Source organism: Triticum aestivum, chromosome 3B (assembly GCF_018294505.1).
Source record: "Triticum aestivum cultivar Chinese Spring chromosome 3B, IWGSC CS RefSeq v2.1, whole genome shotgun sequence".
Lineage (NCBI taxonomy): Eukaryota > Viridiplantae > Streptophyta > Magnoliopsida > Poales > Poaceae > Triticum > Triticum aestivum.
In genome coordinates, this window is record NC_057801.1 from 485,331,792 (window position 1) to 485,350,344 (window position 18,553).

The window sequence follows — 18,553 nt, forward strand, 5'->3', positions numbered from 1 at the left end:
ATGATATGTGAGACATCAAGTGGTAGCGTCTGAGAGTTGCGCGCTTCCTCACATAGGAGCAGCATGTCCACAAGATAAGCATGCACCTTGTCCTTGTCACAAATGTGTGGGAAGAGAGAGTTGCGGAAGATCTAGTACATGATGTCAAGGAAGGAGTTGAGCACCCAAGATGACTTGCCACTGCAGAGCTTCTTCTCAACAAGGAAGGGCTGAAGCTTGTTCTTGTTGGCTGACCCGGGATTGGCATGAGGACGAACACCTTGGGATGTGGCGAGCCCCTCATCCTGAACACAAAGCAAAGTCATGAACTCCTTCCACGTTGCGCTCAGCTGCCGACCATTGGTCATCCAAGTCATAGTCCGTTCTTCATTAGGATGAAAGTACACCGAGGCAAAGAACTGAGCCACAATCTCAGGATCATAGTCTTTGTGAAACGAGATGATGTGCTCAATGCCAAATTGCTCCACTAGATCCAAAGCCTCACCAAAGTAGTCCCGATGCTTCTCTTCCCTCATATGATGCATGTCGATCCAGTGCACATCCACATAGATGTTTTGCTTGGCCTTGATCACATCCAGATAAATGAAATTCTGCTGCTTGGTCCAGAACAGGTCATTCCCTCGAAAGTTGGCACGAGGATGCACATAGGGATTGATCTTCCTTCGAGAGCTCAACTCAGCAAGTGGCATCTCATCCATACCCATGTTGGGTTCCTTTTCCTTTGTGGCGGTGGTCTTGGTCCTGCGTTGGGGGGCACTGGAGCCCTCTGGAGCTTCATCTTGATTTCGCAGACGCTTGGAGCCCGTGTCATAGCTTGGATTGGAACGGCGAGCAGGAGCACCTGAGCCACACACCACAAAACAAACACGCAAGAGACACGAGAAGGATTAATGCAAAGATCACAACAAAACGGTGGAACAAGTAGAACTCGCACTTGATAATTGCCACATGAGAGGTTTGACAACAACGGTAGTACAGCTTGGCCACGCGGTACTAAAATTTTAGTGCCGCTCCAAGTCACGGTAGTACCGTGCGGGTGGTAGTACCACGCTGCAGGTGTAGTAGTATCGCACGGGCGGTAGTACCGCGCTGGAGGTGCGGTAGTACCGTACGGTTTCAGATCCGAAACTGCAAGTGGATCTGAGTACAACTGTGACAACAAAGCGGTACTATGGTCGATCAAATCTACCACGGGGCAACATATCATGTACTATCTCTACACATTACTACTCTCCTACATCCTACTCTTGCAAAGATTTAGCCTAAAATCTCAAGAACAGCAAGCATCTCCCCAAAAACCTAGAAGCAAAAGAATGAACCAAAAAGAGAGGGATTTGGGGAGAAACCTTGTTCCATGGCAAGAGGAAGTGGTGGGGAATGATCCCACCGGTCGGAATCCAAGGAGAGAAGCCGGAGACGGAGATCCGGCGAGGCCCTCCGGTGCCGTTCGTGGGCAGGAGAGAGAGAGAGAGGGAGGTGGCATGCTGGAGAAAGAGTGAATGGGTATGGGGGAGTTGGAACTCACCCTGCCCGCTCTTAACCCCCACGCGCTCGCTACTCCGCAGTAGTACTGCGTGTCCTTGCGGTAGTACCGCCCGGGCGGAAGTACCGCGCCGTGGGCGGTAGTACTGCTCCACCAGCGGCAGTAAAAAATTACGGCCGTGCTGGTTGCGGTAGTACCGTGTCCTTGCGGTAGTACCGTGGCAGGCCACGGTAGTACAGTGAACCCAAGAAAATGCAGTTTCAAACAAAAGGAAGAAACATCTTTGCACGAAACCTTCAAGCGAACGAACACACCAACGAGATAACAAACGAGACACCTCAAGCACAAGCTAGGCACGAAGAGAGAGAATCAAGAGACAATAAAGACCAAAAACGAGACACAACCTCTCCAAGGAGGGGACGGTGGTCGGAGCCACCTATGTTTGAGTCGATTGGTATGGCACCACGAAGAATTACCCTTGGGCCCATGACCAAAACTCGTCTTTGAAGCACAAGTACCATCAAAAATGGCTAATGTGAAAGAGTTGATCAATTTATGCATAATGGGGGGAGGGAGAGTTCATTGAGAGAACAACACTCCCCCTATGTCCATGCCTACACCTAAACTAGACAACAAGTTGAGTGTGGTGGGGTGTGCAAGGGTTCAAGTCACATTGCTCAAATCAATGATATTTAGCTCATGCCTTAACTCGCGAAATCTTGCTTCATCCAAGGGCTTCATAAAAATATCTGCAAGGTTATCATGAGTGTTGACATACTTGAGCTTGATCTCCCTTCGCCTAATGTGATCCCGGATGAAATGATACCGAATCTCAATATGCTTCGTCTTGAAGTGTTGCATCGGGTTGAGAGAGATCTTGATAGCACTTTCATTGTCACACCAAAGAGGCACTTCATCACAAGTGACACCGTAATCCTTTAAAGTTTGCCTCATCCATAGGAGTTGAGCACAACAACTACCGGCAGCCACATACTCTGCTTCAGTGGACGAGAGAGATATACAACTTTGCTTCTTAGAAGACCAACTCACTCAATATCAATCAAGTAATTGGCACCCTCCGGAGGTGGACTTCATATCCACTTTGTCTCCCGCCCAATCTGAATCTGTGTAGCCCAAAAGATCAAAGTTGGCTTCTCTTGGGTGCCATAAGCCAAAGTTTGGGGTATGAGACAAATATCGAAAGATTCGCTTGACCACCACAAAGTGGCTTTCCTTCGGTGCGGCTTGAAACCGTGCACAAATTCCCACACTCAACATGATATTCGGTCTAGATGCACAAAGGTAAAGCAAGGATCCAATCATGGAGCGATATACCTTTTGATACACCGCTTTACCATTGGGATCAATGTGAAGTTGGCACTTGGTGGGCATTGGAGTGGAAGCCAGCTTGACATCACTTAGCTTGAATCTCTTGAGCATGTCTTGAGTGTATTTGGCTTGGTTGATGAAGGTTCCTTCTCTTCTTTGCTTGATTTCAAACCTGAGAAAGAACTTCAACTCTCCCATCATAGACATCTTGAACTTTGAGGTCATGAGAGCGGCAAATTCTTCATTGAAAGCTTTGTTAGGGGAACCAAAAATAATATCATCAACATATTGTTGGCACACAAACAACTCCCCTTTGACCTTCTTAGTAAAAAGAGTGGGGTCGATTTTCGTGATTTCAAACCCATGATCTTGTAACAACTCTGTAAGATGCTCATACCACGCACGTGGGGCTTGTTTAAGGCCATAGAGCGCCTTATGGCGTTGGTACACGTGATCGGGGAAATAGGGATCTTTGAACCTGGGGGGTTGTTTGAGATACACCAAATCATTAATGAGACCATTAAGAAAAGCACTCTTCACATCCATTTGTTGCAACGTGAAATTATGATGAGAAGCATAAGAAATCAACAAACGAATATATTCAAGGCGAGCAACAGGAGCAAAGGTTTCACCGTAGTCCATACCCTCGAATTGGGAGTATCCTTGTGCCAGCAAACGAGCCTTGTTGCGAACAATGATCCCATGAACATCTTGCTTGTTCTTGAATATCCACTTGGTTCCAATGACATTATGATTCCCGGTTGGCCTTGGCACTAATTTCCACACTTGGTTATGCTCGAAGTTGTTGAGTTCTTCATGCATGACATTGAGCCAATCCGGGTCCTCCAGCGCCTCATAAACCTTTTGGGGTTCGACACAAGAAACAAACGCACGATGTTCACAATAGTTTGTTAATTGTCTACGAGTGCTTACCCCCTTTCTTAGGCTTCCAACCACATTCTCCATAAGATGACCCTTTGTGGTGAGCTTGGAAGCGATCTTCGCGGCACGACGCTCTAATTCCTCCTCGGATGTGAAAAGAGGAGGGGTAACTTGATCATCTTGAGCGCCGTCTTGAGCTTGTTCTTGATCTTGAGCTTGCTCTTGATCTTGAACTTGCTTGAAGGGGAGAACTTGACCTTGGGCATCATTTGGAGGTTCACCACCATCTTGAGGTTGATCTTGCCCTTGATCTTGTTCATGAGGTTGAGGGCCTTCACTTTGTTCTTTGGAAGCATGTGGGTCTTGGGTTGGTGATGGCTCCACTTGAGTGGAGCATTGTCCTTCTCCTTCGGCCACAAGGGGTTCCTCCATGGGTAGGATATGACCAACACGCATTCTTCTTATGGCTTGGGGAGGAATTTCATCACCTAAATCACAAGTACCACTTTGCTCCACTTGGGAGCCGTTATTTTCGTCAAACTCCACGTCACACGTCTCCTCAATGAGTCTGGTGGACTTGTTGAGAACAAGGTAAGCATGAGAGTTTGTAGCATAACCAACAAATATGCCCTCATAAGCTCTAGCCTCAAATTTAGACAAACGAACACCTTTCTTGAGAATGAAACACTTACACCCGAACACCCGGAAGTACTTGAGGTTGGGCTTGTTACTGGTAAGTATTTCATAAGGAGTCTTGTTCAAGCCTTTGCCGAGATAGAGCCGATTGGATGCATGACATGCTGTGTTGATGGCTTCGGCCCAAAAGTTGTATGGAGACTTGAACTCTGTCATCATGGTCCTTGTCGCATCCATCAACGTCTGGTTCTTCCTCTCCGTGACACCATTTTGTTGAGGGGTATATGGTGCAGAATATTGATGCTTGATCCCCTCATCACTAAGGAACTCATCCAAGGTGTAGTTCTTGAACTCGATGCCATTGTCACTTCTTATTGTCAAGATCTTTGCATCATGTTGACGTTGATCTTCATTTGAAAAGTCGATGACGCTTTGTTGAGTCTCACTCTTCCTCTTGAAGAAATATACCCAAGTGTATCTTGAATAATCATCCACAATCACCAAGCAATATTTTCTACCTCCAAGACTATGGATGGAGGCCCAAAGAGATCCATGTGAAGGAGATCCAAGGGTCTCTTCGAGTAGATGATAGTCGTGGGAGGGTGAGCCTTCTCATGAAGCTTTCCTTCGATACAAGCACTGCAAGCATGATCTTTGGCAAAACTAACATTTGTTAGTCCACGGACATGGTCCCCCTTGAGAAGACTTTGCAAAGATCTCATATTGACGTGGGATAAACGGCGATGCCAAAGCCATCCCACATCAACTTTAGCCATTAGGCATGTCGCGGTCTTAGTGGGTCGCTCCGAAAAGTTAATCACATAAAGACCGTTCTCGACATGCCCAACAAAGGCTACTTTAAGAGTCTTGCTCGACAAGAGGGCCACTGTATCAATATCAAAGAAAGTGGCAAAGCCCGTGAGTGCAAGTTGATGAACGGAAAGTAGATTGTAAGCAAGGGACTCAACAAGCAAGACTTTCTCGATCGTTAGATCATGAGAAATGACAACCTTGCCAAGACACAATACCTTAGAAGACGAGGCATCACCCCACTCGATGTTGGTGGGCATAGAAGGAATCTTGTGCACGTCCACCACCAACTCCTTGCTTCTGGTCATATGATTTTTTACTCCATGCTTGGTTTTAGGTACTCAATTTGTAATGGGTCCTTTGATGTTAGCAACAAGGGTCTTAGGAACCCAGATATACCATTCAATGTACTCATAAGGAGAACCAACAAATTTAGCATAAACATGCCCATCACTCGCACGGCACAACACATAAGAAGGGTTAAAGTCGCTGGCTTTGTTGGGAGGGGTGGCATTACCCTTTTTGACATCACCACCCTTCACATTGTTTTTCTTCTCCTTAGGAGCACCCTCTCCCTCCTTCACAAAAGTTTGCTTGAGAGGAGGAGGTCATTTGGCCTTGTCGTTCTTCTTCTTGTTCTTGGACTTGGGTGTGAACCCAACTCCCTCCTTGGCCACAACTTCCTTTTGATTGCTCAAAAGGTCTTTGAGGTTCTTCTCACCTTGTATGCATGTAACTGTTGGAAATATGCCCTAGAGGCAATAATAAAATGATTATTATTATATTTCCTTGTTCATGATAATTGTCTATTATTCATTCTACAATTGTGTTATCCGGAAATCGTAATACATGTGTGAATAAATAGACCACAACATGTCCCCATTAAGCCTCTAGTTGACTCGCTCGTTGATCAACAGATAGTCATGGTTTCCTGACTATGGTCATTGGATGTCGTTGATAACGGGATCACATCATTAGGAGAATGATGTGATGGACAAGACCCAATCCTAAGCATAGCACAAGATCATGTAGTTCGTTTGCTAGAGCTTTTCCAATGTCAATTATCATTTCCTTAGATCATGAGATCGTGTAACTCCCGGATACCGTAGGAGTGCTTTGGGTGTACCAAACGTCACAACGTAACTGGGTGACTATAAAGATATACTACAGGTATCCCTGGAAGTATCTGTTGGGTTGACACGGATCGAGACTGGGATTTGTCACTCCATATGACGGAGAAGTATCTCTGGGCCCACTCGGTAATGCATCATCATAATGAGCTCAGTGTGACCAAGTGTTTGGTCACGGGATCATGCATTATGGTACGAGTAAAGTGACTTGCCGGTAACGAGATTGAACGAGGTATTGGGATACCGACGATCGAATCCCGGGCAAGTAACGTACCGATTGACAAAGAGAATTGTATACGTGATTACTTGAATCCTCGACATCGTGGTTCATCCGATGAGATCATTGAGGAGCATGTGGGATCCAACATGAGTATACAGATCCCGTTGTTGGTTATTGACTGGAGAGTCATCTCGGTCATGTCTGCATGTCTCCCGAACCCGTAGGGTCTACACACTTAAGGTTCGGTGACGCTAGGGTTGTAGAGATATTAGTATGCGGTAACCCGAAAGTTGTTCAGAGTCCTGTATGAGATCCCGGACGTCACGAGGAGTTCTGGAATGGTCCGGAGGTAAATAATTGTATATAGGAAGTCCAGTTTCGGCCATCGGGAAAGTTTCGGGGGTCACCGGTATTGTACCGGGACCACCGGAAGGGTCCTGGGGGTCCACCGGGTGGGGACACCTATCCCGGAGGGCCCCATGGGCTGAAGTGGGGAAGGGAACTAGCCCCTGGTGGGCTGGTGCGCCCCCCTTGGGCCTCCCTCTGCGCCTAGGGTTGGAAACCCTAGGGGTGGGGGCGCCACACTTGTCTTGGGGGGCAAGCCACCCCCCTTGGCCGCCCCCCCCCTTGAGATCCAATCTCCAGGGGGCCGGCGCCCCACCCCCAGGGCCCCTATATAAAGAGGGGGGAGGGAGGGCTGTGCAACCCTGCTCCTGGCGCCTCCCTCTCCCTCCGCACCACCTCTCCCTCTCGCTGAGCTTGGCGAAGCCCTGCCGAGATCACCGCTACTTCCACCACCACACCATTGTGCTGCTGGATCTCCATCAACCTCTCCCTCCCCCTTGCTGGATCAATAAGGAGGAGACGTCTTCCCCAACCGTACATGTGTTGAACGCGGATGTGCTGTCCGTTCAGCACTAGGATCTTTGGTGATTTGGATCACGACGAGTACGACTCCCTCAACCCCGTTCTCTTGAATGCTTCCGCTCGTGATCTACAAGGGTATGTATATGCACTCCTCTCTCTCGTTACTAGATGACTCCATAGATTGATCTTGGTGAAGCATAGAATTTTTTTTATTTTCTGCAACGTTCCCCAAAAGTGGCATCATGAGCTAGGTCTATGCGTAGTTTCTTTGCACGAGTAGAACACAAATTTGTTGTGGGCGTAGATGTTGTCAATTTTCTTGTCACTACTAGTATTATCTTGTTTCGGCGGCATCGTGGGATGAAGTGGCCCGGACCGACCTTACACGTACGCTTACGTGAGACAGGTTCCACCGACTGACATGCACTAGTTGCATAAGGTGGCTAGCGGGTGTCTGTTTCTCCCACTTTAGTCGGATCGGATTCGATGAAAAGGGTCCTTATGAAGGGTAAATAGAAATTGGCATATCACATTGTGGCTTTCATGTAGGTAAGAAACGTTCTTGCTAGAACCCTATTGCAGCCACGTAAAAACATGCAACAACAATTAGAGGACGTCTAACTTGTTTTTATAGCATATGCCTTGTGATGTGATATGGCCAAAAGTTGTGATGAATGATATATATGTGATGTATGAGATCATGTTCTTGTAATAGGAATCACGACTCGCATGTCAATGAGTATGACAACCGACAGGAGCCATAGGAGCTGTCTTAATTATTGTATGACCCGCGTGTCAATGATTAAACGCCATGTAATTACTTTATTTATTGCTAAACCGTTAGCCATAGTAGTAGAAGTAATAGTTGGCGAGCAACTTCATGGAGACGCGATGATGGAGATCATGGTGTCATGCCGGTGACGAAGATGATCATGGCGCCTCGAAGATGGAGATCAAAGGAGCTATATGATATTGGCCATATCATGTCACTATTTGATTGCATGTGATGTTTATCATGTTTTTTGCATCTTATTTTCTTAGAACGATAGTAGTAAATAAGATGATCCCTCATAATAATTTCAAGAAAGTGTTCCCCCTAACTGTGCGCCATTGTGAAAGTTTGTTGTTTCGGAGCACCACGTGATGATCGGGTGTGATAGATTCCAACGTCCACATACAATGGGTGTAAGACAGATTTACACATGCAAAACACTTAGGTTAACTTGACGAGCCTAGCATGTACAGACATGGCCTCGGAACACAAGAGACCGAAAGGTCGAACATGAGTCGTATGGAAGATACAATCAACATGGAGATGTTCACCGATGATGACTAGTCCGTCTCACATGATGATCGGACACGGCCTAGTTGACTCGGATCATGTATCATTTAGATGATTAGAGGGATGTCTAATCTAAGTGGGAGTTCATTAAATAATTTGATTAGATGAACTTAATTATCATGAACTTAGTCTAAAAACCTTTGCAAAAATGTCTTGTAGATCAAATGGCCAACGCTCATGTCAACCTCAACTTCGACGTGTTCCTAGAGAAAACCAAGCTGAAAGATGATGGAAGCAACTATTTGGACTAGGTCCAGAACCTGAGGATCATCCTCATAGCTACCAAGAAAGCATATGTCCTAGAAGGACCGCTAGGTGAAGCACCCATCCCAGAGAACCAAGACGTTATGAACTCTGGGCAGTCACGTGCTAATGATTACTCCCTCGTTCAGTGTGGCATGCTTTACAGCTTAGAACCCGGGCTCCAAAAGCGTTTTGAGCAACACGTAGCATATGAGATGTTCGAGGAGCTGAAAATGGTTTTCCAAGCTCATGCCCGGTTCAAGAGATATGAAGTCTCCGACAAGTTCTATAGTTGTAAGATGGAGGAAAATAGTTCTATCAGTGAGCACATACTCAAAATGTCTGGGTTGCACAACCGCTTGTCCCAACTGGACATTAACCTCCCAGACGAGGCGGTCATTGACAGAATCCTTCAGTCGCTCCCACCTAGCTACAAGAGCTTTGTGATGAACTACAATATGCAGGGGATGGTGAAAACTATTACTGAAGTATTTTCAATGCTGAAATCAGCGGAGGTGGAAATCAAAAAGGAACATCAAGTGTTGATGATCAATAAAACCACTAGTTTCAAGAAAGGCAAGGGTAAGAAGAACTTCAAGAAGGACGGCAAGGGAGTTGCCGCGCCCGGTAAACCAGTTGCCAGGAAGAAGCCAAAGAATGGACCCAAACCCGAGACTGAGTGCTTTTATTGCAAGGGAAAGGGACACTGGAAGCGGAACTGCCCCAAATACTTAGCGGACAAGAACACCGGCAACACTAAAGGTATATGTGATATACATGTAATTGATGTGTACCTTACCAGTACTCGTAGTAGCTCCTGGGTATTTGATACCGGTGCGGTTGCTCATATTTGTAACTCAAAGCAGGAGCTGCGGAATAAGCGGAGACTGGCGAAGGACGAGGTGATAATGCGCGTCGGGAATGGTTCCAAGGTCGATGTGATCGCCGTCGGCACGCTACCTCTACATTTACCTATGGGATTAGTTTTAAACCTCAATAATTGTTATTTAGTGCCAGCTTTCAGCACGAACATTGTATCTGGATCTCGTTTAATACGAGATGGCTACTCATTTAAATCCGAGAATAATGGTTGTTCTATTTATATGAGAGATGTGTTTTATGGGCATGCCTCGCTGATCAATGGTTTATTCTTGATGAATCTCGAACGTGATGTTACACATATTCATAGTGTGAATACCAAAAGATGTAAGGTTGATAACGATAGTCCCACATACTTGTGGCACTGCCGCCTTGGTCACATTGGTGTCAAACGCATGAAGAAGCTCCATACAGATGGACTTTTGGAGTCTCTTGATTTCGAATCATTTGACACATGCGAACCATGCCTCATGGGTAAAATGACCAAGACTCCGTTCTCCGGAACAATGGAGCGAGTAACCAACTTATTGGAAATTATACATACTGATGTGTGCGGTCTAATGAGCGTTGAGGCTCGTGGTGGCTATCGTTATGTTCTCACTCTCACTAATGACTTAAGTAGATATGGGTATGTCTACTTGATGAAACACAAGTCTGAGACCTTTGAAAAGTTCAAGGAATTTCAGAATGAGGTAGAGAATCAACGTGACCGAAAAATAAAGTTCTTACGATCAGATCATGGAGGAGAATATTTAAGTCACGAATTTGGTACGCACTTAAGGAAATGTGGAATTGTTTCACAACTCACGCCGCCTGGAACACCTCAGCGTAACGGTGTGTCCGAACGTCGTAATCGCACTCTATTGGATATGGTGCGATCTATGATGTCACTCATCGATTTACCGCTATCATTTTGGGGATACGCTCTAGAGACAGCCACATTCACTTTAAATAGGGCACCGTCTAAATCCATTGAGATGACACCGTATGAATTATGGTTTGGGAAGAAACCTAAGCCGTCGTTTCTAAAAGTTTGGGGATGTGATGCTTATGTCAAGAAACTTCAACCTGAAAAGCTCGAACCCAAGTCGGAAAAATGCATCTTCATAGGATACCCTAAAGAAACCATTGGGTATACCTTCTACCTTAGATCCAAAGGCAAGATCTTTGTTGCCAATAACGGGTCCTTTCTGGAGAAAGAGTTTCTCTCGAAAGAAGTAAGTGGGAGGAAAGTAGAACTCGATGAAGTACTACCTCTTGAACCGGAAAGTAGTGCAGCTCAGGAAGATGTTCCTGTGGTGCCTACACCGACTGGAGAGGAAATTAATGATGATGATCAAGGTACTTCGGATCAAGTTGCTACTGAACTTCGTAGGTCCACAAGGACACATTCCACACCAGAGTAGTATGGCAACCATGTCCTGGAAATCATGTTGTTAGACAACAGTGAACCTTCGAACTATGAAGAAGTGATGGCGGGCCTAGATTCCAACAAATGGCTTGAATCCATGCAATCCGAGATAGGATCCATGTATGAAAACAAAGTATGGACTTTGACAGACTTGCCCAATGATCGGCAAGCGATAGAAAATAAATGGATCTTTAAGAAGAAGACGGACGCAGATGGTAATGTTACCATCTATAAAGCTCGACTTGTCGCTAAGGGTTATCGGCAAATTCAAGGGGTTGACTATGGTGTGACTTTCTCTCCCGTAGCGAAGCTAAAGTCCGTCCGAATCATGTTAGCAATTGCCACATACTACGATTATGAGATATGGCAAATGGACATTAAAACGGCATTCCTTAACGGCTATCTTAAGGAAGAACTGTATATGATGCAGCCAGAAGGTTTTGTCGATCCTGAGAATGCTAACAAGGTATGCAAGCTTCAGCGATCCATTTATGGGCTGGTGCAAGCATCTCGGAGTTGGAACATTCGCTTTGATGAGATGATCAAAGCGTTTGGGTTTATGCAGACTTATGGAGAAGCCTGCGTTTACAAGAAAGTGAGTGGGAGCTCTATAGCATTTCTCATATTATATGTGGATGACATACTTTTGATGGGAAATGATATAGAACTTTTGGATAGCATTAAGGCCTACTTGAATAAGTGTTTTTCAATGAAGGACCTTGGAGAAGCTGCTTACATATTAGGCATCAAGATCTATAGAGATAGATCGAGACGCCTCATAGGTCTTTCACAAAGCACATACCTTGATAAGATATTGAAGAAGTTCAATATGGATCAGTCCAAGAAGGGGTTCTTGCCTATGTTGCAAGGTGTGAAATTGAGCTCGGCTCAATGTCCGACCACGGCAGAAGATAGAGAAAATATGAGTGTCGTCCCCTATGCCTCAGCCATAGGGTCTATCATGTATGCCATGCTGTGTACCAGACCTGATGTAAACCTTGCCGTAAGTTTGGTAGGAATGTACCAAAGTAATCCCGGCATGGAACACTGGACAGCAGTCAAGAATATCCTGAAGTACCTGAAAAGGACAAAGTACATGTTTCTCGTTTATGGAGGTGACGAAGAGCTCGTCGTAAAGGGTTACGTCGATGCTAGCTTCGACGCAGATCTGGATGACTCTAAGTCACAAACCGGATAGTGTATATTTTGAATGGTGGGGCAGTAAGCTGGTGCAGTTGCAAGCAAAGCGTCGTGGCAGGATCTACATGTGAAGCGGAGTACATGGCAGCCTCAGAGGCAGCGCATGAAGCAATCTGGATGAAGGAGTTCATCACCGACCTAGGAGTCATACCCAATGCGTCGGGGCCGATCACTCTCTTCTGTGACAACACTGGAGCTATTGCCCTTGCCAAGGAGCCCAGGTTTCACAAGAAGACTAGGCACATCAAGCGTCGCTTCAACTCCATTCGTGAAAATGTTCAAGATGGAGACATAGATATTTGCAAAGTGCATACGGATCTGAATGTCGCAGATCCGTTGACTAAACCTCTTCCGCGAGCAAAACATGATCAACACCAGAACTGTATGGGTGTTCGATTCATCACAATGTAACTAGATTATTTACTCTAGTGCAAGTGGGAGACTGTTGGAAATATGCCCTAGAGGCAATAATAAAATGATTATTATTATATTTCCTAGTTCATGATAATTGTCTATTATTCATGCTATAATTGTGTTATCCGGAAATCGTAATACATGTGTGAATAAATAGACCACAACATGTCGCTAGTAAGCCTCTAGTTGACTAGCTCGTTGATCAACAGATAGTCGTGGTTTCCTGACTATGGACATTGGATGTCGTTGATAACAGGATCACATCATTAGGAGAATAATGTGATGGACAAGACCCAATCCTAAGCATAGCACAAGATCATGTAGTTCGTTTGCTAGAGCTTTTACAATGTCAAGTATCATTTCCTTATACCATGAGATCGTGTAACTCCCAGATACCGTAGGAGTGCTTTGGGTGTACCAAACGTCACAACGTAACTGGGTGACTATAAAGGTATACTACAAGTATCCCCAAGAGTATCTGTTGGGTTGACACGGATCGAGACTGGGATTTGTCACTCCGTATGACGAAGAGGTATCGCTGGGCCCACTCAGTGATGCATCATCGTAATGAGCTCAATGTGACCAAGTGTTTGGTCATGGGATCATGCATTACGGTACGAGTAAAGTGACTTGCCGGTAACAAGATGGAACGAGGTATTGGGATACTGACGATCGGATCTCGGGCAAGTAATGTACTGATTGACAAAGAGAATTGTATACGGGATTACTTGAATCCTCGACATCGTGGTTCATCCGATGAAATCATCGAGGAGCATGTGGGAGCCAACATGGGTATCCATATCCCGCTGTTGGTTATTGACCGGAGAGTCGTCTCGGTCATGTCTGCATGTCTCCCGAACCCGTAGGGTCTACACACTTAAGGTTCGGTGACGCTAGGGTTGTAGAGATATTAGTATGCGGTAACCCTAAAGTTGTTTGGAGTCCCGGATGAGATCCCGAACGTCACGAGGAGTTACGGAATGGTCCGGAGGTAAAGAATTGTATATAGGAAGTCCAGTTTCAGCCATCGCGAAAGTTTCGGGGGTCACCGGTATTGTACCGGGACCACCGGAAGGGTCCCGGGGGTCCACCGGGTGGGGCCACCTATCCCGGAGGGCCCCATGGGCTGAAGTGGGGGAGGGAACCAGCCCCTGGTGGGCTGGTGCGCCCCCCTTGGGCCTCCCCCTGTGCCTAGGGTTGGAAACTCTAGGGGTGGGGGCGCCCCACTTGGCTTGGGGGGCAAGCCACCCCCCTTGGCCGCCGCCCCCCCCTTGACATCCAATCTCTAGGGGACCGGCGCCCCCAGGGCCCCTATATAAAGAGGGGGGAGGGAGGGCTGCGCACCCCTGCTCCTGGCGCCTCCCTCTCCCTCCGCACCACCTCTCCCTCTCGCTGAGCTTGGCGAAGCCCTGCCGAGATCACCGCTACTTCCACCACCACGCCGTTGTGCTGCTGGATATCCATCAACCTCTCCCTCCCCCTTGCTAGATCAAGAAGGAGGAGCCGTCTTCCCCAACCGTACGTGTGTTGAACGCGGAGGTGCTGTCTGTTCAGCACTAGGATCTTCGGTGATTTGGATCACGACGAGTACGACTCCCTCAACCCCGTTCTCTTGAACGCTTCCGCTCGCGATCTACAAGGGTTTTTAGATGCACTCCTCTCTCTCGTTGCTAGATGACTCCATAGATTGATCTTGGTGAAGCGTAGAATTTTTTTTATTTTCTGCAACGTTCCCCAAAAGTAACAAGGTCTTTCTCAAGTTGCTCCTTCAACTTGGCATTCTCCTCCACAAGATGCACATGCTCACAACACGGGTTAGTGGCATTTGCATTATCAATTAATACCATATGAGGAAAGGTGGCTTTCTATTTGGTTAGCTTCACTTGGAGTTGATCATTAGACTCCTTGAGGCTAGCATGAGCACCCTTCAAGACCTTGTGGGCCTTGTCGAGTATATCAAACTCCTCCTTGAGTCTAGCATGGTCAACGCCAAGTTTAGCCTTCTCAGAAGTTAGCACACGAGATACAACAAGAGCATGATCAAGATCTTTCTTTAACTTAGCATGGTCATCATTGTGTGACTCCTCAAGAGCCAAACGATGCCGACGCTCTTCCTCAAGAGCATTAGAGAGATCCGATATCTCATCGGCATAGTCACGACTATGACCTTCCATCTTAGAGATGGTTTCTTCATGAGCCTCGATCGTGTCATTAGATTCACCAAGTTGTTCCAAGAGAGCAACGAAGTGCTTCTTGGATTTGCCCTTGAGCTTACTCATAAAAGACTCAAATTCATTTACTTCCTCATTAGACCCCTCACTTTCATCAATGCCATCCGTCAAGGAGGGATTAGTAATGATGGTGGTTTTAGATGTTGGAGGTTACCTTGTTGGTGGCTTTAGCCATGAGATACTTGGCGGTGATGTTCTCATTGGGCGAGTCGAAGAGAGACACCCGTGGAGTTGTGGAAATGGCAATGGAGGCCATGGCCATGGCTTCACTATCTTAATCATCATCGTCATCCTCATGGTATTCTTCTTGAACCACCAACCCTCGAGTAGGAGTCTTTTTGGTGAAGTTATTCTTGTTTGGGAAGGACCTGGCTTTGTCTTTTCGGATGATCTTGCCACCATTGTCTTCCCGCTTCTCGTAAGGGCAATCCACAACAAAGTGGCTCACATTGCCACAATTGTAAAATATTCTCACACGTTGCTTGCCCTTGAACCCATTTGAGTTGTTCTTGTTGAAGTTGGGCCTTGTGTTCTTCTTGCTCCAAAATTGCCTTGAAGCAAGAGCCATGTGCTCATGATAATCATATTTTGTATCTTCGGGGTTGCTCTCCTCATCTTCCTCTTCTTCCACAATAACATTGGGCTTCAAGGAAAAGTTGGGCTTCTTTGCTCTTTGAGAACGCAACACCGTGTTGTCGGCGGTCTTGTCCAAGATCCACATTGCCACAAACTCATCTAACACTTCATTTGAGGTCAAGGAGTGGAAGTCCGGTCTTTGACGGATGACGGAGGACATGGCCTTGTGGTAAGGCATCATTGCTTTGAGGAACTTGCGCTTGATCCAATTGTCATCCGTGTCCTTGCTCCCATGATCTCGAAGTGAGACCACGAGTTTGGTTACTCTCTGAAAGAGCTCATGAGGTTCTTCATCTTATTTCATTGCAAACTCATCGGCTTCATCTTGCACCACTTCATATTTGGAGCGTTGAATTCTTGCGCTTCCCTTATAGAGGGAAACAACACAATGACATGCATCTTTGGCCATGGCGAAGTGTCAAAGATGAGGGAGATCTTCGGGTGGAACCGCATCTTGAATGTTGAAGAGAGCATTCTCATTGAGTTGATTATCCACGGCTTCTCTTGGGGTGAAGTTGCTTTGGTCATGTCGATGGAAACCTTCTTCAATGATTCTCCAAAGATTAGTATTCACATGATTTAAATGACACTTGAAGTGATAAACCCAAGAATCAAAGTCCTCATTTTTCATAATATTAGGAGGAGGGCCGCCATGATTTAAATGAGTAGAGGGAATCGGTCCTCCATAAATTGGAGGTTCCACATTGGCAAAGATGCCGGTGCCATTTCTACCACTAGTAGAAGGACCCTTTTCACTGGTAGCTTCCCCCTTGTCGGAGTTAGCATCCGTCACCTTGTTAGTGGGATCACCCACTTTCATCGGTGAGGTAGATAGTTTAAGTCCTTCTAAGAATTTATTAAACATGCTTTCAACCTCGGTTGTCATGGAGGTTTTCAATGTGTCCAAAGCCACATTGAATTCCTCACGAGAAACCGCAGTACCCCCATCTGCCGTAGACGAGCTCGGATTCACACTGGAGTGCTCCTCCACACCGTCTACGGTGTCAACCATACTCTTCGGACGACAAAGTCCTTCATAAAGAGACGAGGCTCTGATACCAATTGAAAGGATCGATATAGTTGACTAGAGGGGGGGTGAATAGGCAACTAACAATTTTTAGCTTTTCTTTACCACATTAAACTTTACATCAAAGTAGGTTGTCTAGATAAGCAACTAAGTGAGCAACCTATATGATGCAACAACAACAAGCACACAAGCAAGTAAGGAATACAACACAACTTGCACAAGTAAAGGCACGAGATAACCAAGAGTGGAGCCGGTGAAAACGAGGATTTATTACCGACATTCCTTCCGTTTGAGGGGAAGTACGTCTCCGTTGGAGCGGTGTGGAGGCACAATGCTCCCCAAGAAGCCACTAGGGCCACCGTATTCTCCTCACTCCCTCACACAATGCGAGATGTCGTGATTCCACTATTGGTGCCCTTGAAGGCGACGACCAAACCTTTACAAACAAGGTTGGGGCAATCTCCACTACTTAATTGGAGGCTCCCAACGACACCACGAAGCTTCACCACAATGGACCATGGCTCCACGGTGACCTCAACCGTCTAGGGTGCTCAAACACCCAAGAGTAACAAGATCCACTAGGGATTAGTGGGGGGATCAAATTACTCTAGATCGGGGCCTTCTCAACCAATCCCGAGCAAATCAACAAGTTTGATTGGCTAGGGAGAGAGATCGGGAGAAAATGGAGCTTGGAGCAACAATGGAGCTTGGGGGTGGAAGAGGTAGTCAACTAGAGGAAGAATACACCCCTTATATAGTGGAGAGACAAATCCAACCGTTATCCACTTAAGCAGCCCGCGACCTGTGGTACTACCGCCCCAGACAAGCGGTACTACCGCAAGGGCTCACGGTACTACCGCGGCGGACCACGGTACTACCGCTCCCCCTTGCGGTACTTCCACTGACGCGGTACTTGTCACACCCTAGTTAGTCATGCATTAGAGTGTTGCATCATGTCTATTCCATTCAACAGAAATTTGAAATGGGGATGACAGAACCCCCAGCCCCTCTAAAACCAACTAGGGTTTACTAAAAATATTTTCAATGAACCTGAAATGCCCTTCTGAAATATCCATCATTTTTGTCTTGGTTCAGAACCTCTGCCAAAAGTGGTGCACAATTTTCTAGGTCATCCTAAGGTCTTTGAATTAAATCATAAGTATTTGAGTTTGGGCATTTAATTATATAAAATGTTTCAAATGCTCAAATAATTCCAAACCAAAATGTTCCAAGCTGGATATATTCCAGTTAGTGGCCATAAGCAGTTTGGTGATTTTTAGAGTTGCCTAGGTATTTTTAGAAAGTCCACAAACTTACAGAAAAATAGAAAAGGAAAAATCAAAGAGGAGCAGAGGCTTACCTGGCGCCCACCTGGCAAGCCCACCTGCCGGCCCAGCCCAGCAGCCGCTCCAGCGAGCTGCTTGCCTTCGCCAAGCAGGCAGACAGGTGCTCGACGGCGGCACCAGCGCGCACCACGCAGCTGCCCGTCGCCCTGCTTCCTCCTCTCGCCACCCTGCTGGCCTGGACGAACTCCACGTCGCACCCCGAACCCTGTGGACACACCCATTCGCCCCCAGCTCCTCTCCCTCGCTCTCCCGCACCATGGCCGACGCCACCGCAGCTGCACTGTCGCCGTAGTCGCGCTCTCCGTCGTCCCCACGCCGCGCCACCATGTCCAGGAGCTCCACCACCCTCCTCTCCTTCGAGCTAGCCGAGCCCCGAGCGCTCGCGTGCCCCGAAGCCACTGCACCGACCTCGTCCGATCCGCCATCGCCGGAGATCCCCTTCACCGTCGACGTCGCACCAGCTCGTC